Source organism: Triturus cristatus, chromosome 11, assembly GCF_964204655.1.
Source record: "Triturus cristatus chromosome 11, aTriCri1.1, whole genome shotgun sequence".
NCBI lineage: Eukaryota > Metazoa > Chordata > Amphibia > Caudata > Salamandridae > Triturus > Triturus cristatus.
This window is the reverse complement of record NC_140594.1, coordinates 393,780,427-393,807,129: the sequence shown is the minus strand read 5'-3', so window position 1 is coordinate 393,807,129 and position 26,703 is coordinate 393,780,427. Positions and strand designations below refer to the sequence as shown.

The following is a 26,703-nucleotide window of genomic DNA, read 5'->3' as shown; positions in this document are numbered from 1 at the left end:
ATCTTTGTTACGGTTGAGTTTGATCTTGAGGTCGATGCCATTAAAGATTAGCTTATCCTGGAAGAAGAGGTCTGAATGTATTCGTCCCAGGAGGTCAAACTCTCTACTCCCGGCAGCAAAGCCTGCTCTTTTTACAAAACCTGTATTAGGTCCGTCTAGAGCAGTGTTTTCAAACTGCGCATAAGTGTCTTTGTAGAAAAGCCCCGCTGAAAGCTGTGTGTCCAAAACATCGCTGCTGTAGTTCAGGATACTCTCCATGTAAGCCCTGTAGGCGTACATGTTGTCATTCTGCGTGATGAGTCTGTCGCCCAGGGTAATGTCCACCTGATTAAACAGGGTTGCGATGGGGTATGCAATGGTCGCCACTTTAGCAGTTGCAGCAATAGCGGACCCATCCGCTTTTACAATTTTACACACCAAATCTAGCAGTGTATTGTTGAGATCTAAATACATATCCGTGGACCCCGATACGTAAAACTCTATCGGGGCCAGTGGTGTCAGGGCGGCTAATGGCGATACCTCCATGAAAAAACAGTTTTCAATAATAGTCTGGGTGGGCTTTAGAGAAAACAAATCTAACTCCGACTTAGCGCATTCACCCGAGGCGCAGTGTACAAAAGCCATGTTTTAGGGTGACAAGTCTTTTAGAAAATGTTAACGGTGGATGCTGTTCTCTTCTTCGTAGCTCTCTTCCGTCTTGGGGATCTTCTTTTGTGAGCTCTTTTTGAAGAACGCTTCTTTTTTTTATAGGGAACCGGGGGCCCCTGGCGCTGCGAAGACCTCCGCTTCCTTTTAATACTAAGCGTTACAAAACCCAGATCTGTTGACTGGGTGTAAGTGTTTGATTGGTTCTGATGCTCCGTCCATCACCACCCCCTTTTGTACCGCTCCTTTTAATACTAAGGCGCGGCTTTTACAACAGTCCTGACCCTTCTTGAGGTTGTCTGTTCATACGCTCAACGACTGCCGACTTCACCAAACCCACCACATCTTGGGCAATTTTCTGGGCAGCTGTCTTTACATGCGGTTTTGCAATTTCATAGCCTTTTCTCAAAAAAGGCATCGCCCTTCTGAACAAACTACGTAAAAAACCTCCAAGACCTGCCCCATACATAACAGGTGCTCCTTGAAAGTAGGGGGGCCCTCCATATCCCGCCTGATGCTTGTAATACTCTCTATACATAGATGGGTTGCCATAGGCTTTCATGGCTACCATGATGAGCTCTTAATAGTCACCTCCGCGGCGTGGCCTGAAATGAAGCTTGACAATAACTTTCCCCTTATTTAAAGGACACGGGTTCAGACTGGTCATCAAAGACCATGATTGTTATAGTGTCAAAATGACTTTTAGAAATTGTTACATAGTCAGGCTTAATATACTGAATATTAGCTATTGTGTTGTTTTCGCCTTTAACTGGAACCCATCTCAACAGTGGAGCATAACTATCTCCCACTCTCTGCGGTTCTATTATATCCGTATAAACATAGAGGGTGTAGAACCCCCCAGCAATATCGAAACATGTCAGATCTGGCTCTTGTTTGTTTTTTATATGGTGTACAGTTCCTAAAACCCTGCTCAACTTTCCACTAGTGACAAACTGTGCATCCTGGCTGGGTGCTTTAATAAAAACCTTCCTTCTAACGCTATCTAGCCCATCAATGCCGGACATTGTCTTGTTAATGGCATCCACCACAGCATTGACAGTAGGGTAGTACCCGTGGGGAAAGCCTGTGATGTATAAAGGCTCGGTCTGGGACTTCATTATACTGAATTTAGCTTCAGCCCTCTTAAACGTATTCCAGGTGCGGGGGTATTGGATTTCGGTTAGGGCGACTTCCCAATCCCCTTTCAAATCCACAGGTTTAGCCAATTTGACCATGTAATTTGATATTTTATTATCAGGGAACATACCCATGGATGCATTAGAAGGTAATGTAATATAAAAGGATGCCGTCTCCATATTGCTTTCTTCTTTTTAGAGCTAACGTCCTCACACGTCCTGCAGTGAGTTGGCCGGCACCCAACTGTTAAATTTCTCTGGCTATCCCCTCCATTTAACAAAGGCTTGTTTTTTTGCCCCCCGCCCTTTCCACTCTAGAATCTTTTCAACCCTGTAAATCCTATCTACATCCACTGGGATCTTTTGTAACTCTTCACTGTAGAAAACACCTGTCACGGGTTCACTAGAGTAGTCCTTCAGCCTGTAAATGTACACATCTTCTTTAAGCTCAACACTATTAACTATGAATATCTCGTCGCTGAAGGTCTGCTGATAACCTTTCGTAAAGGCCCCTTTCAATTTTGAAACCCTGACATGATCCCCCTTTTTAAAAACTGGGTTCTTTACTCGGGCTTGGAAGTAACGGCCGTATACCGACCGCCACAGGGATAGAGAATTGTCGGCCGTTACCTCTACAGGAGCCATTCTGATAGTTTTATGATAGCTGGCATTATAAACAGCTAAAAAATCCTGTAGAACAGGTAGGTATCGATAGGTGTTGTATGCCGTGAAGTATCTCCACATCTTAGATTTTAAGGTTCTGTTAAAGCGCTCTATAACAGCTGCTTTTACCTCCGTATGCGTTACAAAATGTTGTACCCCATACTGCTTTAATAATTCTGGAAAGTTTTGTTTAAAAATTATTTTCCGGCGTCGGTCTGCAGTTTTTGAGGGGTTCGGCCCTTCCTGAAGATTACTTTAAAGGCCCTGGTGACGCTTGCTCCACTTTTATCATTTAGAGCTTCTGCAAAGGCGCATTTAGACAGTACATCTATAACTGTTAAGATGTAACGGGCTCCGTTATTATGCTTTGCCAGATCTTGAAGGCTTATTATGTCAGCTTGCCATTGATAATCTAATTGCGCATTAACAATAGTGGGCCTCCTCTTAAAACGTCTCCTCGCTGGCTTGTGAAGTGAATACGCTTCTTCACCCGATAGCCATGCCTTCACCCGGGTTCTGCTTAACGGCTCATTTTCAGCTTTAGCCCTTCTAAGCAGCGCTTCGCCACTACCAAAGCTCGCTACATCCTTTGTATCGTAATAAAGCTTCTTTAACAAAGCCCCTGACATGTTAACACTTCTGAACCATAAAATGAAAGACGCTTGTTTTGTGTATAAACACTTTATTATAAGTAAATAGAATAACAAAATATCACAATTCCATAGTTTACACTGTAATACTAGCATTAAAAGGTCCTATACAAACTATTCAAGATGCATACATATAGAATTGGGCGTTTGTCTTGAATGTCTGCGTAAAGTCACATATCTTGATATTTTTAAAGATACATAGTCAATAGCACTGTATAGGCTGGCCCTATCACCCCTCCAATAACTCTGTACGGCTAGGATACTGGCGGCTGTCAATAGTTCATAAAATTCGCGATTGCAAATCAGGAAGCCATTGTTTCTAAAATAATCCTCTGTTAGAAGTTCAAAGGCTACATTTAAGCTGTACATCTGGGGTAGTATTAAGCCACGCCTATAGTATATGTACGTGTTCCAGAATGCATCCTTCACAGTCATCCACATACTAGCACCGCATCCGCATAAGCATCTAGGACCGCCATGCCGTTGAGCCTCTAGCAGCCAGACCATTTTTGAAAAGCACAACGCTGTTGGCTGTAATTCAACTATTCTTTCTTTAACCAAATCGTATAATACTTTAGCGATACACAGGTATCCGGGCACTGACTCAGAAACATCGGGGATCTCCATCTCCTGCTCCATGTCCTAAAATAAGTAGTAAACAGTCAAATAGTAATTTATAACAACAGTGTTTCTGGGCATCCCATACATTCATACATTAATGCCCCGGCTCTTTGTAACAACAAGCTAATAAGCGTTGATAATTTATTTTACTTTTTAAAAAAATTTCGAGGGTCCATACAACCCACATGCTTTCTACTTTTTTAATAAACATCCGCAACATGCTTTTCTATAGATCGTTCTGCCCTCTTTCTAATATCTGCCTGGCATTGTACCCGCATGTTAGAAAGTTTTGCACGAATGTGATACGCGTTTTGGATTTCTCTGAGTGCCTGCGACAAGACCTTCACCATAGCGGGTCTGACATTTTCTTCACCAGATAGCTGGTACACCGACTTTAACAGCTTATATAACTTACGAGGGTCTATCAGGTGACATATATAGCGAGCGGTTTCAGCGGTGTAGGAGGGGAATAGACAGTCATGAGCCGTCTTTTGTGGATCCTTAATTTTATGCCCATAACATCGAGAATAAAAGTCTCGCTTCAGACAGGCGTACACAACACTAGCTGCAAAACCTTTAACATGCTCTCTATCAGCGCATGTTACACATGGGGTCTCCTTTTCAAGAGCTACAGATTCCAATGCCTTTTTATAGTCCTTACAGAGTTCATTGTTCTGACTGGTGGAACTTTCAATCTGTTTTGACAAGCAGTTCATAATGAAGGTCTTAGCAGCCGTGGGGGTCTCCTCAATCTCATCGCATTTTTCTGCTGCTTTCTGCAGTTCATAAAAGAAAGAAAAAAGGCTATTAGTTGACAAGACCTAGCATCACATATGCTTAAACTGTCTACATTAAGATAATACTAACCTCCACATCTGCAGGGGCCTCCACTGTTGCTCTGGAATCTTGCGAAGTGTTAAGGTCCATTGGCTCATGAGCTTCCTACAGTTCAAAAAGAAAGAAAAGTCTATTAGTTAACCATGCCCAGCATCACATATGCTTAAAGTGTCCACTTTTAAGATACTAACCTCTACATTTTCACGCTGCTCCGCTACTGCTCTGAAATCCTGAGAGATGTCAAGATCCATCGCCTCATGACCACCACTGTTCACAGCAGCTTGTTGGTCACCGATAACCTCCCAACCTGCTTCCTCCTCCAGAGATCTCATATCTTCATACACCTGCTAGTGGGGTGGGGTTACAGTTTCTGCCGAATCTTCCATGTCTGTGAAACTATTTTCAACCTCTGCTTCTTTACACGAAGTTTCGCTGTCGCTTGTTGACACCTTAATAGGTGATATCAGCTGCGGCCTATCCTCAAGGCTGAGAAAGGCCATCCTCCGACACAGATCCTCATGATAACTTGTGACTTCGGAGCACTCCTCTTTAGGGCCCTCTTGCAGCGTCTGCTCATCTATTACCAGGGGACTCAAGTGGTGAAAATACTTGTCAATAGCATTCACCCTGTGATCGGTGGCATCCTTCCCCGTAAGATAGTTGTATCGCTTCATGATACAGAGGTTCTCTCCAGGTGTAGGGTTTAACACTAGCTGTTAAGGGTCTCCCTTATATACTGTGTAAGCCCCGAAAAGGGGTGTATCCTTCTACGTCAGTCTCCATGACTATGCATTTATTTTCATAACCACTGGCATTTTACATCAGACTTTTTAAAATTAGGCGGCAAAATTACTGTACCTGTAAAGTAGCAGTCTAGCTTCCCGCCTCCTATGGGGACATTAGCATTCCCGCCCTTGGCTGATTTTTATTTATTTTTTATTTATTTATTTATTATTTTTTCATAACTACTGACATTTTACATCAGACTTTTTAAAATTAGGCGGCAAAAATACTGCATCAGCAAACTAGCAGTCTAGCTTCCCGCCTCCTGTGGGGGCATTGGAAATCCAGCCCCTGGTTGGCCGTGGCTATGCCCCCACACCCTGGTCTGCCAATTAGGAACCCATATGCATTAGGCACGCCTCCTTGGGGGCTTGGCCTACCCCCAAAAAAGACCCAGCACCACTCTAGGGCTCCCATTCCACAGATGAACATCGCCACTGCTCAAGCAACACCAGCCTACAGCCGCAACCACCCGCTGAACATGCCCAGACATGCCCCTGATTGCCCCACCAACATGGCGCACACAAGTAAGTCTCTGCTCAACCAGCCCATAACCCTAAACACCCCTAGTAGGCCCTGCTGGGTGGCTTGCTGCTAGCCCTAGCCCCCCCCTTGACCCCCGTTCTACGCCTATGACACACCTACATATCCATTATTTCCTGTGTGGAGGGCACACACACTACACCTGCCCCACTTCTGGGGCTGCACATCCGGGCCCGACTTCCGGGGCCCGATCTTCCGGGGCCCGAACTTCCGGGGCCCGAACTTCCGGGGCGGGACTTCCGGGGAGGGACTTCCGGGGAGGGACTTCCGGGGCGGGACTTCCGGCTCCTACGTCACTTCCGAAGGGCGGGGCAACTGTCAAAAAATGCATGGTGACAAAAGGTATCACTGTATTCTACTTGTGTGACATGTCCTAATAGTGAATTACAGCCATTTTCGTTTTTCACTATTGCAAGGCTACCTGTTCCCCATAGGCCAGAATAGGCAGTTTGATTATTACATCTTATAATCCTAACTGACTCAGGGAACATGGTAGAAATTCGAGTTTAGTATGCCTGAACTCAGAATGATAAAATGCATCTTTTAGTAAAGTTGGTTTTAACATTCTGTGTTTGAAAATACCACTTTTAGAAAGTAGGTATTTTCTTGTCTAACCATCCAAGCCTGCCTCTGCTAGGTTGTGTATTCCTTGTCTGGAGTCTTAGTGACAGGGGCTGAGGGATTCCAGAAGATAGGGTGAGTCAGCACAGGGCTGAATAGAGAAATCTGCATGCAGATGGGTGGGAGGAGTTGCACCGGAGACCTGAATAGGGCTGTGCCTTCCCTCCACAATGCTGGCTCCACCTCCTGTGGTGCGTCTGATGTCCCTGCCCTGCACTGTGAAAGGAAAGAAGGAGTCAGGTCAACAAAGTGCTCCAGGACTGACCAATTAGTTCCCTTGTTTGACCTAGACAACATTGCCACTTCCTTGACACAATCACCACCGGCAGAGTGTCCAGACCAGATGGTACTCAAGGGGATTTATTTGCCTATGACAGAGAAAACTGGTCCAAGTCAATTCTTGCCCTAGCCAACGCAATAGCAAGGGGAGCCCCTATCCCAGATTCATGGAAGGGAGCTAAGGTCATACCTGTTTTTTAAGAAAGGGGTTAGCTCCTCGTCTGCCAATTACAGATCTATAAGTCTTATCGACTGTATTTAAAAAAAAATCTTCTGTCATCCGGTACTGATTAAAATTCATGACAGGGCTGCTGAACATGAGATACTGTCCACCTTTCAAACTGTTTTTTGCAACAAAACCAAAACCATTGACCAGATTTTCCGAATTCTCTTGATATATTGGAAGATGGTTTCTCTCGGCACAGGCTGCTTATATGTTGCATTTGGCGACTTCAAGTCAGCATTTGACCTAGTTCCTCGTTCCAAATTATGGAAGGTCCTTCAGGAAATGGGCGTGTCCCCATTTCTTTTAGCACTGGTCATTTGTTTAAACAAGGGTAATTATGCCAAAGTTTGCTCTTGTAATCAGGACCAGCTTACGATCTGATTCTTGTCAACAAAGGAGTCCGTCAAGGCTGTATTGTGGCCCCCACCCTGTTTTCTCTGTTTCTTAAGAACATAGTTTACTTTTTTTCCCACTTTGCCACTGCTGCTCCCACTTTAGCAACCCTGAAGACACCAATTTTATTATTTGCCGTTGATACCTTATTGATCTCCAAAAACCCTAGTGGACTCCAACAGCCATTATTCCAGTTTGAGGAGTTTTGCACATTCTGTGGGCCGGAGATCCATGCGGCAAAGATGAAGTTTATGACTTTCACTTAGCGCAAAACCTTTTAAAGGGAGTCTACGACTGGGGGGCAAAACACTCAAGAAGGTGGACTCATTTAATTTCCTTGGAATCACACTGTGTTTGACCATGTCTTGGAAGCCCCATATCAAGAAAATGGTTCTTAAACTCAAGCAGGTCACAGGTGTCATTTCCAAGGAACACCATGCATCCAATGGCAAACCAATAGCCCCTGCCCTAGAGATATACCAAGCTAAGGTTGAGGGCTCTGCCCTGTAGGTTTTGAGCATTGCTTTTTTTAAAATATCAATGGGCTTGTAAAATTGGTGAATAAGTTCTTTAGAAATGTGGCCCTTCGCACACAAAGTACTCCCACCTTCCCACTGTTACTTGATACAGACAGGAAGGCGATAGATGGCCAGACTGCTTCCACTGTTGTTCTGGATAATGATTGCAGTGAGCCAGGTCCAGGAAGTGGTAAGGAGGCAGACTAGTGCTGTCTCTTTCCAAAAAAAGTTTTAAAAAAACGATTTTCCCTACCTGCGATCGCATCATCTTATTTTTTTCTTTTTAAATTTCTTTAACTGTCTTTGCCTGTGGTTAAAATTGTTGTTTAACCTGCCAGTGATTGCATAATTTATCCCATGTTTTTGTGTTCAAACTTGTGGTTTTCCCTGCCCGAGTCTGCTTCCATTTAACCTGTTGAATTGTGAGATTTGCAGTCCAAACTCTGTAGTTTTTCCCTTTCATTCCCCGTGACTATCAGTTTTTCCCTCCAAATGTCTCCTTTGCTCTGTGCTAAGACCTGTATGTTAAGCAGTGCACACCAGCGACCATTTTGTGTTAACAAGTCAGTGAAACCAGCCCCCCCCCTTCCCTCCTGAGACAGCAGTAATCTGCTGTAAACTGTTTAAACTGTGTTTAATAGGGACTGTGAACTTCGTTATTTGGCCAGGAGAGGGAGTGAAGTTTTATACAAATAGTGTTGTTAGAGGACAAGTTTGTTAGGGCCTTACCAAAGTGAGGAATGAGCCTGTCTGTCTCCTAGGAGATTTCTGAATAATTCAACACTAATCCTCTATGGGTCATGGAGTAGCGTGCTACTCGCCGAAAAAGCGCTTTGACGCCTTGTCAGCAGTAGTAGGTGCTATACAAATGCAATTACAATACAATACAATACAATATAATTGTGGAGACAGAGTGGACTTGGCTTCGGAGTCGATGAGCTAACATGCATCCACAATGATCATTACCCAAGTAAAATTTATGTTTTAGGTGCAAGAGGGAATATTCGACCCTGTCCAGATCCAGGTGTCTTAGAAGGTATCTGTTCTCTTCCAGTTCCCGGCAGACTCTAGGGGCACCTGAGCATTTATGTATATCCTCGAGTTCTGCAACAGAGCGTTCCAAGAGCCGACGTTTCTCTGGCGTTAACGATTTTCAGACGCAGGGATAGTGATAAGTTCGCCCCTCATCGCAAGCTTTATAGCCTCCCAAACCGATGGCAAAGAAACCTCCCCGGAATCGTTAATTTAAAGATAATCCGTCAGGAGCACAAGGAGCTGACTGTAGAGGGGGATAGCAGTATCGTATCTCAACGTCACCAGTGAGATGAGAGGGATTGAGTGGCGTCGAATTGGATAGTCAAAGAGATCGGGACATGGACGAGAGCGACAGGAGTCGGCGACTGCTTCTTTGACACGAGCTATTAGAGATGAGGATGATAGTAAGTGATCAATTAGGGCATACGTTTTGTGTGCCGCTGAATAGAAGGTGTAATCTCTGGATAAGGGGTGGAGGTGGTGCCATATGTCGCAACACCCCAATCCGACAACCACTGCAGACCTGAGGCAGAAAAGGCTCCTGCTTGACTGAAACATTGTCTGGAACAATCTAGGTTGGGGTCCATCACCAAGTTCAGGTCTCCTCCAATTAGTTTGGCCGCATCAGTAGTAGTAAGGGCAGACATTAAAGAGCTAATTATAAAGGGTTCTTGCCATTCCTTCAGGGTGTAAATGTTAACCAGGGTAAAACAAAAGGTGTCCCATTGCATTTGAAATGCACTCAAACTGTCCTTAATTTCAGTAATAGTGGATAGTACTTTGCCTTGGAACCTCAGAGGAAGAAGGATAGCTACCCCGTTCCTCTGGGAGGGACCTGAAGGCTAAATCTGATGGGGAAACCAGTGGGACTGCATGCGGGGTGTCTTTAGAAAGTAAATGGGCCTCTTAAAGTAGACATATGTTGCAGCCTAATTGGTCCAAGAGGGATAGTACTGCAGCCCACTCGACAGGGCAATTTACACCCTGTACAATGAAGCTGAGAACCTGAATTTCCTGGATAATGTCGCAGAAGCAGGTAAAGCCATAAAGTGACCCAGGTCGCTAAAATAGATAACCGGTTTTAAGAGTGATGGTGAGTAGGGGTCCCCAAGACCCAATTAGGCCTGAGGCCAGCTGACCAATGGCTGTCTGTACTTGGTGCAGGACGACCGCAGGAGAGACAGCTCTCCATCGCAGCAGGGCTATCCACCTAGCACCAACAGTGAAGGTGCTGCACACTAGAGTTGGGCCTTCACGGGTGCCAGGTTCGAAGGGATTGATTCGCTGGGCCGCCGCTTGAGGCCCCCTTCACGATCTCCTCCTCCACCATTCACCCTGGTCGCAGCTATTGCAATCCAGGCAAGCAGAAAGATGGCTGCCCACAAGCACACAACTCTCCAACCTCTCGCGAACCTCTCCTGTGCAACAGTAAATGGGGGGACCTCCGACATCCGCCCCCCCCTCAGAGAGTGATAGACACTCCCGAGAACACAGCTAGCGCACAAACGATCCATTAGTGCCTGCACTATTAGGCCTGGGGCGGGCCTCTTCCTCACTTGATGCGCCCGGAGGTGTTGGTAGCAGCGGCGGGCTCACCACCTACTCCCATCCGAGGGAGCCTCCCAGCCCGAGAATATGTTGACAGCTCTGGCCGCCGGCCTCCATAGGTATGTGGCTCAGGAGGTTCACGGATGGGCCGCCCTTCACTGACTCACTCCAGCATCCGCTATCCAACCTCCGGAATCAACTATTCAGACCTCCGGGCCGCGTTCCCCAGTTTTGAGTCAGTGCTGCAATTGAGAACTGCAGCATTGCCGAATTCGTCTATCGGTAGCTTCTGCACTCAGCCAATCGAGGGGATCAGGCAGGTTCGGCAAGAAGGGTGCTATGTCAAGCTAATGAGGTGGCGAGGACGGAGACTGGACAAAGTATCTCACCCATCCGCTATCTTTGCCATGAGCCCGGGAATGTTTTTTGAGATGATAGATTGTACAAGAAAGTATAGAACAAGTATGAAGCATTGTCAATATTTACACTGATTTCAGAGGGATCGATTTTGGCGTAACTTCAGTATGCCACGGGGCGAGGCAACTGTAGCATACTGACATTTGGGGCTTTTCAATGTAACTGAATGGGGAAAGGGGTGATTTGTCTATGTTTTGGAGGATGTCATGGTCTATTGGATAGGATGACAATGCTGCCTTAAATGCTGGTAGCAAAGAAGTCAACACTCCAGACCATGGACGTAAATCAGGTCCAGTAAGTTTATCTTTGACTCACATTGGTTTGGTTGATCTTAGTAACAAGGCAAGATGTTGAGCATCTTTACCATCCAATAAAAGAACAGAGTGAGAAATGATGAACTTCAACCTCCAAATTATATTTAAATGAAAGTGTAGAAATGAAATAAGAGATAGAAACAGCAAATTAGGTAAAATAGAATAGGGGGTTCAGAATTATGGAACATAGAACATATTACCAATAAAAACAAAAGAACAGAACATTAAAAATCAGTGGAAAACCAAGTATAATGACAATAAGAGCAAAGAAAAGAATGCCAAAATTTGATTATCGTCAATCACATCCAAACACAAAATGATGAAAACTAGCAATCAGTTCAGGATGAGGTTTACAAAGGCTTCTTCCTTTACACTTAGAAAAAAGCATTGGCAAAGCGTCGAGGTCTGGCCTTTGGCAATCTAATTGTGACTGTTATTTTTTACTTGTTTTTATAGTAAGCATATGCCACGAAAACAATAAATAGAATAAAAAGTAGAACATGCCACATAAACATGTTGGCCATATCCATGTAATATTTTTGTAATTATCCGTGCTATATAATCTAAATAGAAAAGTATAAGTGCTTTCTAGCACTCACAACTCATTTCAGATTTTAAGCACATCACAGAAAATTAAGATTTTTATTGGTGCAAAGAAAATGTACTATTAGCTTCGAATTACTGTAGCCTAAAGATGTAGCTTAACTGTGTGACTAAACTGAAAACAAAGATAAAGAATGGACTGAAAAAACACTGTCAATGTAACAAAGGCTGACACAAAGCCCTTTGCTGAATGTTTTTTTCATTTATGTATTTTGTGATTACCTCAGGCTTGTGATCTGATGTTATCTCTTTCTCAAGCGTACAAATTGATAGACTTTAAAGCATGTCCAGTGCCACCAACTTGGAAGATATAATTGATTTGGCTTCCACAAGACTAGGTAATGCCATGTACAAAGATCCCATATTGTCGCCTCTATTCACAAGCCATATTGCTGACCGCCCATTGGCCAGCAGTCACTCCAAAGCCTCCCACTCTCATCTCATAATGCTGAACCCATCACCATCCCATATTGTGACCTCTTACTCCTTCGGCTTTCCCTCCCCAGACCTGTGTAGCTGAATCCATACTGAGACCTCCTACGTCCGAGGCTTCCCTCTCCAGCCTTGTGCAGCTGCACCCCCACTTGACAATATTGTGGGGTCATATTCCCAAGACCCTCCCTCCAGTCTCATGGTGTAACCTCATATTACTGAATCCACACTCCTCCTCTATTGTTACCTCGTACTGGCAAGCCTCCCTTTCTCCAGTCTCATCCTGTAATTTCATACTGAGGAACACACACTGATGAGTTGACTCTTACTTCCAAGCCTACCCCTCTACTGCCTTGTGCAGTTGAACCCACACATATTGTAGCATTTCACTCCCTAGCCTCCCTCTCCCCAGTCCGTTGCACCTGAACCCACATTCATCCCACATTGTGACTAGGCCTGGGAGTGATTTTAATTACACCAGAGTAATCAGAGTAATTTCGCTAATTTTCACGTTACTCTTTGACGCAGATAATTCTCGAATCACTCCTTCTTGAGTAATTATGAGTATTTTTGGGAGAGAATCCAACGGCGAGAGCATATTTAGCGAGTGTGAGAGACAGCTCACACCCGCTATCCATATTCTACTGCTTGTAGCGCTATTTCTTAACGCAAAATGCATCCTTGCATCAATTTTGGATAGGAGGGTGCATTTCGTGAAAACCAAATAGCGCTAAATGCTGAGAGCAAATTGGGTGAAAAATCCTACCCCAAGCGCACATTTAGCTCATGCCTGCTATGTGTGTTGTGTTGCATTAGGCAGTATTTCTCAGAGCAAAATTGATTCTCGCCCCATTTTACTCTTCTTGCATAATTAAGTGTAATCCCATGGATTTCTTGGGTAACCCCATGGTGACCTCATACTACTGAGTTTCCTCGGACAGTCTCACATTTACCTGGGCACTGGCGCCCCTGCACCTGCTACACCATTAAATGCTATGCCCTGATGGTGATTTCACACTACTGAGTTTCCTTGGACAATCTCACATTGACCTGGGCACTTGTGCCCCTGCACCTGCTGCACCATTAAATGCTATGCCCCTGATGATGATCTCATACTGCTGAGTTTCCTCGGACCGTCTTACATTGACCTGGGGACTGGTGCCCCTGTATCTGCTGCACCATTAAATGCTATGCCCCTGATGGTGATCTCATACTACTGAGTTTCCTCCTGCAGTCTCACATTGCCACCCCTCGCTTCTGAGTCTCTGTTTCAAGTCCCACGCTACTCTCCAAGCCCACTGTTTCTCCGGCTGTATTGAATGGTTAATCCTTATTTAGAAACAGACTTAAGCAAGAAGAAAATAATAAAAATGTGCAGGCATACAATGTTTAGACTAACAGATGATAGGCATTATAACTACAATTCATCTAATGACTAGAGAGACTTCCAATGTTATTAAAACAAAATAATTTTTTAATACTTTATGAACAGTATTTAAAAGTGTAGAGTTGTCAACATCATAGTGCATTATTTATATAAACAGTGCCCTAAACAATGATCAATTCATGAGATAATAAATACATTTTGTGAGACCGGCCTCGTGGCGTGGGCCCTCCCGACCAGCAAGCCACCCCGCAACCGTACCTGATCCCCGATGTCACAGACTTCCGGCCACCATGGCCCAACATCCCGATGGCCGGCCGGGCCCCAGCAACACCCAAGACCCCACCACGCATGCCCGGCCGAGGGAGAGAGAAACCCCCAAGCCAGACCAGGAGGCGCCGTCCCTGTCACACCACTGGTCTCCTCCCCAAGGAGGGTTTCAATCGGCCACCAGGCCCCCGGTGAGCGGGCGCCTCGCCTGCTGGGCGTCTGGAGAACCTTCCAGACCCACCTGAACAGATCAAAGGGCCGAGCGACAGGAAATCCCGACACACCGCCCCCAGGCACCAAGACCCCTCTCAGCGAGGACTCCGGACTTCAAAGAGGAGGGGGAGTATAACAAGGGGTGCCGAAGGGACGGGAGGAAGAGAAGACCTGGACGACGAGAGCCTGCTGACCTGGTCGCGGCTCGATCGCTCCCCGAACCGAAGAACGCTACCCGAACTCTGAACCATCTGAGCCCTGCTGACGCTGTCGCGGCTCCCCGAACTCTGAACCATCTGAGCCCTGCTGACGCTGTCGCGGCTCCCCGAAATCTGAACCATCTGAGCCCTGCTGACGCTGTCGCGGCTCCCCGAAATCTGAACCATCTGAGCCCTGCTGACGCTGTCGCGGCTCCCCGAACTCTGAGACATCTGAGCCCTGCTGACGCTGTCACGGCTCCCCGAACTCTGAACCATCTGAGCCCTGCTGACGCTGTCACGGCTCCCCGACTCCGAAACCACCTGTGCCTGCTGAGTGACTCGCGGCACTCTCCTCCAGGAGAATTGGCAGCGATTGCCGAGAGAAACAACATCCCCCAGCTCGAGGATTGAGAGCTGTGCGAAGGATACTCCGCAGAGACATGGAACTCAAAGACTGTCCCGCTACCCCCATACCCCCATCACGAACCCGCCGCCGCTTGCGGCACTGATTCAATACCTGCATTTCGGATCATAAAGATCCCTTAAAGCTAACAATAAAGTATACTGTCTTACGAAGAACTACTGTGTGGTGTCCCTCTGTCCGAGAGTGCAAGCTCAGCGTGTGCGATCCTAGGTACGAGACCCTCCCAGGAAGGGTCTCCCCGCCCTTGCTCGGCCTAACTCTGGGAGAGGTGGGTCAACGGGTGGGCAGGAACGTATTCCGAAGCCCCCCCAGAGAACGCCTTTCCAACACATTTGATAGGTTAGTTATCGGTCATATGATCCTATTCAATGTGCTAATCTTGGGTACATCTGACTGAAAACAAAAGACATTCATTCAATGAACCATGATACAATCTCAATTTAGCTCATAATGTGAATGTCTCAGATATTATAGAGCTGACTGTGTAATGACACTATGCGCGCTTTCACAGGAATGCCTTCATCAGGAAGCCATCACATCAGTCTCTAAAAATAACACAAAGAAACAAAAACGACATGATATGTATGCCCACAACTCGTATAATATCAACAATCCTATTAATGGCATTCTCATTAAAATCAGTAGGTGATTTGGAGCCGGAGTGACCTCAAGTGGTGCCCTAAATACCCCTTATCAATATCAAAAATGAAATGCCAAGGTATCATGAAGATCCCGTAGATGGGAGAGAAAAAAGAGAAAAGGTTGACACACCAGTATTTGTGAAAAAAATAAAAAAACGTGACTGACAGAAGAATTCAAGCGACTCCCTGAACTAAACAAAAATGCATAAATATATTAGCACTCCCTCGGCACAGGTAAATTGTGAGGGATTTATTTCAGATCCATTCTCTATCAATCGAGGTACTCGTCAGGGTTGCCCTCTCTCCCTGTTACTCTTTCTTCTAGCCATGGAACCGTTAGCTGCCTCCTTAAGACAATCTACTTATATTAAGGGCATTTCTCTTCCGACAGGTGAATCCAAAATGTATCTCTACGTAGATTATATTCTTCTTACACTCACAGATCTCTCCACCTCTTTACCATCTGTGTTAAAAATAATAGTTGACTTCTCCTCCCTTTCTGGGTACAAAATTAATTGGAACAAAAGCGAAGCGCTACCCATCTCGAACGGGACCACAATAGCAGCCATTCAAGGTTTTCCCTTTCAATGGAAATCTTCTCATCTCAAATATTTGGGCATACTAGTGAACAAAGGTCTAGAGGGCATGGTTATGGATAATCTCAATCCCCTCATTGCTCAAATGCAACGTGATTTTGAAAAATGGAAGGCATTGGGTCTCTCAATGTGGGGCAGGGTTCAAGCCGTGAAAATGGTTACTCTTTCTCGTTTTCATTATGTCCTCGGCATGCTCCCTATCCAGGTCCCTTTATCTACGTTACGTTAGATTGATTCTAAGATAAAATCTTTTATATGGAACTCTGCCAAACCCCGTGTCTCAGCTTCAAAACTAAAGGCTCATCGATCCTATGGAGGAATAGGTCTACCTTCAGTGGAACATTATGCTTTGGCATTACAACTTTCTCAAATGTCATATATGCTTCCACATTCATCAAATGTGCCACAGTGGGTACATCTTGAACACTACCTTTCATTAACAAAAGCAGGTCTTTCTGTTTTATATGGCTCTGAATATCGTCCCCGAGACTCCACTAATCCTATTTTGTCGGCTATGCGTGCCGCTTGGCAAAGGGCACACTGCTTACTGGGCTCACATCCTCGTCTCCATAGGAAAGAACCATTATGGAATAATTCTGCAATTCGTATTAATAGAAAATCAATTTCTTGGCCTATTTGGGAAGCAGCAGGTGTTTCCACCCTAGATCAACTTTTTCAAACGGTGATATTAAATCATTTGTCCAACTGCAGGAAGAATTTAATTTGCCTGATATTCAAATTTCAAAATATAACCAGTTACGACAATCCTTACGAAGAAGTCTAGGACCTCCACCATGGCTCTTACACTCACCAATTGTGACGTATCTCCACACTTGGGGTAAGATGAAAGGAGCTACATCTGGCTTCTACCAAACTCTCACTTTGCATCTTTTTTCTCAACCCTTATCGCAAACTTTGCGTACTAAATGGCAAACCTTATTATCGGTCTCTTATACTGATGAACGGTCTGACATTCTTAGCAATCTCAATAAAGTTACTCATGAAGCACGATTGAAATTTTGCTTATTCAAGATGTTACATGATTGGCACTGGTCACCAACAAAACTGCATAAAGCTGGCTTGCTTCCCCATTCTAACTGCTGGAGATGTGATAGTACGTCTTGTAACATTTCTCATATCATCTGTGGACGTCCTGTGATCCAACCCCTTTTGGAATTATGTAGGTAAAACCTTACATTCCACGATGCCTCTACAAATTCCACTTTCGCATGCTACCATTCTTCTGCATGATACACGTCAATCACAATCACTTTCTAAGCCACAAGCCCGACTTTTACACACAGCCTTAGCTACAGCCAAAATTTGTATATTACGGCAATGGAAATCGCCTCAACCACCATCACAAGAAACATGGATGGTGGCCATGATCCAAACAGCTTCCTACGAACGTATGATATACAACATACAGGATCAATCTTATCTCTTCCTTCGAATATGGTCACCTTTTCTAGCTTCAAATACCGATGCTAACATTAATGATCCTTCTACGCAGTAATTTAATTTCTACTTCCTTTTATGCTCATTCATTATTCATTATTGGTGGTTATAAACCTTAACACATATTGTATTTATGCCGTCCTGAGCACGGAAGAAGATATCTACTATTTGTTGTTGTTTTTAATAGCTATTCACCAGAACTTTTACATGTAATTCTGTATCTTTTAATATAGTATACATGTGTGTTTCTCTGCTTACACTTACATTCTCCACAATATGCCTATGGTTTCATTTTTTGTTTGTACATTTCTCTATATTATCCATTTCACTCTCTTTTTCTATCCTTATCTTGTATTTCTTTTTCCTACTTCATCTCCCTTGGTCCTGTAACAATATATTCATATACCTGTAACATAATGTAATTTATTTAATTTTGTTTATGTCACAGAATATTGCTTTTTTTAATTTCTTTGAATCAGCCTAATTAATTTATGTTATGGTAAGTATTTGACGTATTTTTTCTTACTTTATCTTACCTTATCTTATCTATCTTTTAGAATTTCCTCTCATACATTTAAATATATGTACATCAAATGAAATTACTTAACCCTTATATTCACCTTTTACATACTCGCATTGCTTTTCTAGTGTGTCTTTTTCTCCTTGGAACATACTCATATTGTATTATGCTTCATATTTGTACATTTTTCACTTATCGATTTCTTTTGTGATCCCTTCTTTCGTTACCCCTCTCTTCCCCCTCTTCCATTAATTTAATCTTTTATGGCCTCATTATAAATCCAAATATTTGTCCTTGCATTTATATGTTTATGTATTCATTAAATTATATAATATGATTAATTATTCCGAAAGTTTTACACTACGCTCATATATAACAATGTTCTTATATATTTATTGTATGATAATACACAGAGTTATCATAATGTATGTATTACTCCTATTTTTACATTTCAATAAAAAATTGAAACACAAAAAAATATATATATTAGAACGTGCAGCATGGATGAAAATGAACCATGCTCATGGAGTGTCATACATGGCAGAATCCAAATAATAAGGGTGATCTTAATATTCCCAGTGAAATCGTACCGCTTAAGGCCATGCTATAAATGTACTACTTGGGAAAGTTGTGGAATACCTAAAATTGCCAAAACATAGCCATGATGCTTTAATGGAATGGAAGGCCCCTGGGGTTAAGGGCCTTAACCTGACATCTGGTTCGTGAAGGTACACCAATGGGCGGGAGTCAAAGTTGGCAATATCTTGTGTGCAGAAGGTGATAAAAAACAGGGACATTTACTACTTGAGCGACTGTGCGGTGGATAGAATCGCATGTTCGATTGCATGAAGGTTGGCCTGAGAGTGTAAAATCTTACCTGTCTCTATTGCATTGGACTTCAAAGAAATGTCTGTGAAAATAATATAAGCTTGGGCAATGGCCGCCGCAACTGGCTTAATGTCGTACTGGCAAAAGAGAAGGAAACATGAATAAATATTCGGCGTGGTACCCAAAAATTAATTGCTCCTGTAAAGCACAAATGAAATACATCTAATGTATACATAGGTGCCGATTACGATCCTGGAAAAACCAGGTACGAACTGTCGGACGGAGGCTTTTCTCCGTCCGACTCGTACCCGGTTGTAAAACTTCACAAACAAGCAAGTACGATTCGCACGGAAACACCATTTCCGTACGAGTCGTACAAAACACCGACCGACGAAAATATACATACGAATGTGATCCGGGACTGCTCCGACGTGACGTCGGGACGCCTTCAGGCAGGGTTTCACGACCCAGGAAGTACGAATCGAACCGACAGCAGTCCGGACGGCAATAAAAAGCGAAGTACGCCGCGGAACGAGCAGATCAGGGGGCCCGGTAAGCGCCGTACCCCCCCCAGCCCCCGTGAGTACGTGCCGTACCCCCCCCAAGCCCCCGTGAGTACGCGCCGAACCCCCCGTGTATGGACACCCGTGTACGTACGAGTCGTACCCCTACCCGTGTATGTACGGTGCGTACCCCCACCCGTGTATGGACACCCGTGTACGTACGAGTCGTACCCCCACCCGTGTATGTACGGTGCGTACCCCCAGCGCTACGTGCTGGGGGTACGCACCGTACATACACGGGTGGGGGTACGACTCGTACATACATGGGTGTCCATACACGGGGGGTTCGGCGTGTACTCACGGGGGCTGGAGGGGGTATGTCACGTACTCACGGGGGCTGGGGGGGTACGGCACGTACTCACGGGGGCTGGGGGGGGTACGGCGTGTATGTGGGCACATGTCTCCATGGTTGCTATGGGAGTTCGGTGCAGACGGTGTTTTTTCCATACGGTTGTAACATCGGACGCACGGATTGGATCGTACTTGCGCGGTCGGACTTCACTTTTCACGTTTGTACGGTAAATCGTCCAGGGACGTGTCGGACACATTTTCCGACCCGAGGACGTGTGGGGAATTATTCCCAATGCGAATCGTATGGACTTTTTCCCATGCAAATCGTACTTGGCAGTTTGTACGGCACTTGTATGATTCGTACGGTAAAAAGACCGGATACGAGTCGTACGGGGACATTTTTTACAGCATCGTAATCGGCACCATAATCTGTGGACTAGAATAGCTCACAGTTAGCCAAATGTGAATCTCTAAACCAGCATGCTATAACAGCTCTAGCAAGGCAGGTGAAATAAACTGCTCAGTATAGATGAAAAATGCTGGTGGTACATGGTGGGATAACTAGTCCATTGGAGATCGAATATAGTGCATGAAGCCTAGCTACTGTCAATGGACTGGATGTCCTACAGGTGCCCATATGTGGGTCGCTTGGTAAGTATGTTGCAATAGCTCTAGCCAACCAGGCTCAATGAAATGCTACGTTGAACAAATAACTGAGATACTAAGCGTTGGGATGACTAATGAAATACTGAATTAAATTAAAAGCAGATATATTGAATATTAAGTTGTAAATGATGGTGAGACATACTTCCGTAATCCAAATAGTGAGACTTGACTGGGAAACAACATTTACAACGCAGTCATTACATCGCACTACCTTTACAACACAGTCATTACAACGCAACATACTTTACATCGCATACCATTACAACACAGCCATTATTTCGCATGTCACTAAAACGCATGTCATTACAATGCATGTCACTACAACGCATGCCATTACAACGCAATATATGGTAAGTAATGGGGAATAATAATTTTTACCTCTACACTATCCAACACTTACCCTACTGTTGCACTCACTGGAGTGGGAATAGTAATTTTTTCCCCTACACTATCCAACACTTACCCTACTGTTGCACTCACTGGAGTGGGAATAGTAATTTTTATCCCTACACTAGCCAGCACGTACCCTAAAAGTAATATGTGTTGTAATGGTATGCATTGTAATGGTATGCGTTGTAATGGAATGCGTTGTAAATGTAGTTTCTAAAAATGCATTGTGATGGCATGCGATGTAAAATCATGCGTTGTAGTGGATGTTGCGATGTAAAAACTGCATTGTAAAGGCATGGGTTGTAAATGTTTGTGTTGTATCGTCATACATTTGACTTAACTATGCTCCTTACATGGTAAGTGCATGCAAATAAAGGAAAAGGATCCCTACGTTTGCCCGGACAGCCAACTGCGATGAGGGAGACTGAACGTTGTCTGTAAATTAATGGAAAAGCAACAGGTGAAGCAAAAGGGGTTATGATGGCTCGTGAGAAGCATCAGAGTCGAAAGGTTCTTGCCTGTTTATAGCAAATTGTTGTGTCAGCGTCTCCCCTCTCGTCCGCATGTACTGGAGTGAGGTGGAATCAGGGCCAGACTGGCCGTAGCAGGGCATAGGGCGTTTTCCTGGAGGGCCGGAAGGGTGGGGGCTGGTTTTAGACCGGTGGGGGACATTTTTGGCACAGAGAGGTTTGCAATATCAGCCCCCTGTACCAAAAGTGGCAGCAGTGTTTCCACCAGCAGCCCATACCTACCCCCCAACCAAGTAGCCAGTCAGAATTAATTGCCAGGGCCTAGTCTGGCCCTGGGTGGAATAGAGCCTCCATTTGTGTGAAAGCAGCATTGCGTGCCCCTGAAGTGGGTCAGATAGCCCGAGATTGTAGGGTCAACGTGAGAGGACAACCCGGGTAAAACTAAGCGCCATATAAAAACGGGCTCCTCATATTTAAAATACTGGGTGGACAGCGTAGATGATAGATTTCTGTGGGGATAAACTAGGTGTAGGTGAATCTCTATCACACACAAAAGCATACAGACACAAAAGCATACAGACCAGGCTTAGGAAAGGTGCACCAAATGATGCAACTAATGTATATCTAAATACGCGCCATGTTAGAATGGACAACCAATGTCAGGGACTACACAAAGGAGAAATAGGATCCTGTGTCAAGTTCCTCTGGATAGTGCATCGCCGTGGGCGCCATATCAAAGGGCAGCATATATTTATCTTAAAATGCCCCCACAGAGTAGGCCCCAGCAGCTGTTCAATTCAGCTGTGAACCAAATATACGAATTGTATCCAGGGGCCCCTGTTTTTTAAATTGAATGTTTTCTCCTGCACCTTCCTGTTCTCTAGCCTCTTGTTGGGAGTCTCTCATTCAGACTGAGGAGGAGATTTTTCAGAAGGAGAGACTGAGTACTGTGGTAATTTTGGATTTAATTGCTGAGTTACATCCTCAGCTACAAACCCCAACAATCAAAAGCAATGCAATTCCAGCACATGTTCAGGTATTGTGTTGTCCACACCTTTCAGCTTCTGGCATTTACCAGGGAGTTAAAACAGTGCCGGGGGGGGTTGTCACAAAATGCATTTACTAGGTTTTTTTCGTAGGTTGTTGGAAATCATAGTTGGCAAAGTGAACCAATATGCTTTTTTCCAAACACTCCTCAAGATGCACAACACACAAAACAAATGTTTTATCGGGTAGCACAGTTTCCAAACCTTATTGGTTGTGTTAATGGAACACATATTGCCATGTGTACCGCCTGCAAATTAATTTATTTATAGAAACAGGAAAAACACTCAATGTTCTGATAGGCTGTGTTGCTTTATGCATCATAACTGACCTTGTAGCCAGATTCCCATGCAGCACATATGACTCCTTTATGTTGCACCACAGTGGAATAAATAACCATCTGTCTCAGGGTGAAATTGGTGACGGTGTTTTACTTGGTATGAGAATTACAACGTTAATTCATAGAGTGTTCAATAGTATGTTTGTAAAATAATCTAATAGTTTCTCCTTCTCACACCATTTAAGGAGACAATGCCTTGCGCTCCTTGGATACTGACACCATACTTGAATCAAAGAACCAGAATTGAAAGGCAGTACAACAGGGCACATAAAACCACGCAAGTGGAGCACTACTTTACAAACCAGAAACCTGTTGCAAAATCACTGCCACGTGTGCTGTTCTTCACACCATAGCCATGAGGAAGGGTCTAGACAAAATCCACATAAAGCCAGAATAAAACTCAGATAACGAAATAGCACAACTACAGAATCAGTAGACACGTGCAACAGAGGTTGGAGCACAACACACAGAGATCTCCAAACAACTATTTTTAAGGTAAGAAAGAGGACCACATCTAAGAAAAAGCCAATGCACATGACGGTGTTGTTTTTTCATTACTGAAAGATAACATTTTTATTCAGGTTGTAACAATGTTTTGTAATTATGCATCATCATCTGTATCCTTATAGGATGCCATTGTTTAAACAAAGCAACACAGTTTGAAACCATAAACATAACAACCTAGTATCACACATCTGAGTGTATGCAAAAGTTACTTTTTTCACCTCCGGTGTTGGCTACCTTCTCAGCAGGACTTGGCTGTTGAGTTGGGGATATATCTGTGCTAGATTTGTGTCTGCATATTCACCTTGTACAACACCCATTAGACACAGGTATACCAATGAGGTAAGAGGCGTCTTTATTTTCAGGTGATGGTAATATGTTGGGGACAGACAGGTAATGTGTCCGAATGTTCTCCAGAGCTTTGGTCACTTGGACCAGCCTGCATGCTTCATCTTGGCAGCAGTGCCCCGTGTCATTTTGGATGTTCAAAGTTCACCTGGCAAGAGAGGTGGTGGTTACTGCCAATTGAATTATTATTTTTGTAAATGCGTCATAGCGTGCCATGTGCTGCTTGTGCCTGTGCTTTGCGTACATTGCTCCTTCCCCATGGCAGCTATCCAACGATCTTGACCTTTCTGAAATTGCAGTATTGAATGCAACATGCTTTGCAGATGGCTATTCACTGTTTTTATCTGTTTGGCTTGCAGGCGCTGTACTGTGATGATTGATTTTGATTCGAGAACTGTCTGACATGTCATCAGAGACATCTTCATTGTGAACTGTTCATTGTTGGAATCTATATTATTAGTGTGTCCTGCACACAGAAGAAGTTGTGTTCCTGCCTTGTGTTTGCTCCTCATCACCTTCCTCAAAGTATGGTAGTGATGCCACATTTTCTTTCCTACTAGTTGGAGTTTGAGTTATGGGCGCAGGAGTAGCAATTGTGCTGTCCTCAATTTGCACTTGTGTGTCATTAGCTTCATCAACCTGAGTGGTTCGAGACACATCCTGGGTGCGATCTATGCAAATGTATGCATATAATTATTGTAAATAAATGGTTACTAACTTTGAATCAAATTGTTGATAGTTCGATTTATGTGTTTTTGACATGAAAGGTTATATATAAATATGGGTAGTTTATACATCAACACAGAGCACACCATATAACTTACTTGTACTATAAATCCCATAATGTATAGCCAAATAACAGCTAACATCTAAATGGAGTTTTTTTTTTAGCTAAGATCTTGTACTTGAAGACTAACAAACAATATGTTATGGAAAATGTTATATAAGAAAACAATTTACCTTGGCCGCTGCCTGCGCGATCGGAGGTGAAAATTTCTGATACTCCCACCACACTTTCAGTTTCAAATTTTCCCTCAAAAAGTGATTCCATTGGAGGTGGAGGAGCATGTTTGGAGGGACCACCGCCTGTGCTTTTCTGCTGCTCACCTTCTCTTTAGTACAGGATATTAGGTCAATCCAGTGTTTCTTTATTTCTGGTATGGTCCTCTCGGTGACACCAAGAGAGTTCACTTTTCCAGGATGCTGTTCCAAAATGTTGGTTTTCTGGGCCTCAGGTACTGAAAAAGATGACTTGCCAAACAACTGGTCCATGTGTGTCACACATTCCTCAGCCAACATCTCCAGCTCCTTATCTGAAATGTCAACTTCCTGATACCAAGATCCTCATTCCCATCATCTTTAGACATGGTGTTGTAGAAAAATGTAAATCTCACTGCCAGTGGTCAGTCACACAGGAACACCACTTCCTGTTGTGTGCAGATTTAGATTCCGTATATAGGTTTCCCGATTTATGCCCTTATATAGGTACAATTCACATTGCCCTTATTTGTACATAGAAATCCGGCCCTTATTTAGAGATTGTCAGTACCAAATACAGGCATGGCCGCCTACATCCGTCCATCCACGTCACAACGAATTCTTGGAAAACCAGACCCTTAAGCTTTTAGGAATTTTCCTCAGCTTGAATATTGATTTCTCTAAGAACTCATTAAGTATGCATGAACATCTATTCCTTAGGGGTTCATTCATGACGTTCCTCTGCCAGACTTTTACATCAATACTGGCATTCCTAGACACCTTCAAGGTATTAATATACCAGCACTTGCCCTGGCAAATTGCGGTTCCCGGAGGATTCGATCCAACTCAGACTACGCGGTTCGCCACGGCAAGTTCGGAAGGAGATCGAGTTCCAGCCTGATGCACTGACCTGACGCTGCCATCCTCCTCACAGAGAATCCAGATCCAGTGCTCTCTGACTTCCCTTGCGGGGGTTAGACTATCGAGTCCAGAAAAGAGATTCCAACCTCTCTCATTCTAAGGTATGGAGCTGACTAGAACTTAGAGAAACTTTTGGCAATTCTTGGCTAAACTAAAAATATAGCTAGCTATACTTTAGAAATGGCACCTACTTCAAACCTCGTACTACACTTAGGTTAGGTACACTGGGGTAGAACAATTTAGAAGCATCAGATGAGTATCACATTTTAGCTTATGTTATTTATGTATGTATTTTGATTAATATATGTCATAGCTACAAACCATGCTATTGCAGGATTATTTAATATTACCGCTAACCTCGTACATATTGTACTTCGCAGTCTATCTTACGATTGTAGCAATTCATATCTCTTGCATGAGAAATAAGACTGTTCAATAAACCCTTTTATTGAAACGCCCGTCTCTCTATTTCTGTGCAACTCTGTAGAAACAAAGCATGGACGATTGACTAGGTGAAACTGTTATCTATTGTTTCTACGATTCTGAGACTGTTCCAATTCTAAAAGGAAACAAAGTTGTCATGTTTATGCGGTTGTCAGAGACTAATCCCTTCTTGTATATTCGAGAAGTTTCTAGTGACCTCTGAGATAGCTAGCACACACAAGTAATTAAGTTTAATATACTCGATAGAGACATACTGACCTTAGTCCTATGTCAAATCTATAGTGTATGTTATTCCAATGTGCAGAGCTTATCAGGGATATAGGAACTACAGTACATGGCGCCCAACGGTTTGGTAAGGCACTAATTTAACGCTAGATACTGAAGTAACTCAATCGTGCTTTTCTCAGAGACCCTCTACTCATAAAACTCCATAAGACGTCTGGAGTGGGTAGGGATAATATCCGCCATAGCTGAGTAGGACAAAAGTCCTATGTATTAGCTGTTTGGTTTTGTTCAACGTTGAAGGATACAGTGTTCCAAAATATTGTGCACCTTATCTTTGTTTCCTTGAAACTTGTTCATTAAACAATGTCGGAGAACGACAATCCTATTGTCAACAACGGTCAAGCTGCGACTGACCTTACAGGTCTTAATGAAGACGAGGTGGGTGTTATACACATCCCACCAAATTTAAGTAGCGCCATCACTCTAAAACTTATAAAACATGGTCTGACACCAAGAGGTGGTAGCGCAGTTTTCGTGATAGAGGCACATGAATCTCACCAAACAGAGGTATTCTATTCATGGATAGCATTCCCAGAATCAAATCCAGTAACACATGTTTCACTTCTACAAAGAAGATGAACCACCTGAGAAATATATTCCTTTCGAGGATATTGAAATTCCACTCACATACCAGGAGCATGAGCTCTGGTTTAAAGGCGCC

At 43.9% G+C, this 26,703-nt stretch overlaps 2 protein-coding genes across 7 annotated transcripts in view; one reads left to right on the top strand and one right to left on the bottom strand.

Annotated features, from left to right (window-relative positions):
* Positions 1 to 25,757, top strand: part of LOC146784262 (uncharacterized) — a 179,824-nt gene extending 154,067 nt beyond the window's left edge. For both annotated transcript variants that reach the window (XR_014970806.1, XR_014970805.1), the window contains exon 4: positions 23,774 to 25,757. The gene's annotated coding sequence lies outside the window, so the exon portion shown is untranslated. The remainder of the gene's footprint in view (positions 1 to 23,773) is intronic.
* The window catches only part of LOC146784261 (beta-1,3-galactosyltransferase 2-like), a 250,783-nt gene that overhangs the window by 184,153 nt on the left and 39,927 nt on the right, over positions 1 to 26,703 (bottom strand). The window lies entirely within an intron of this gene.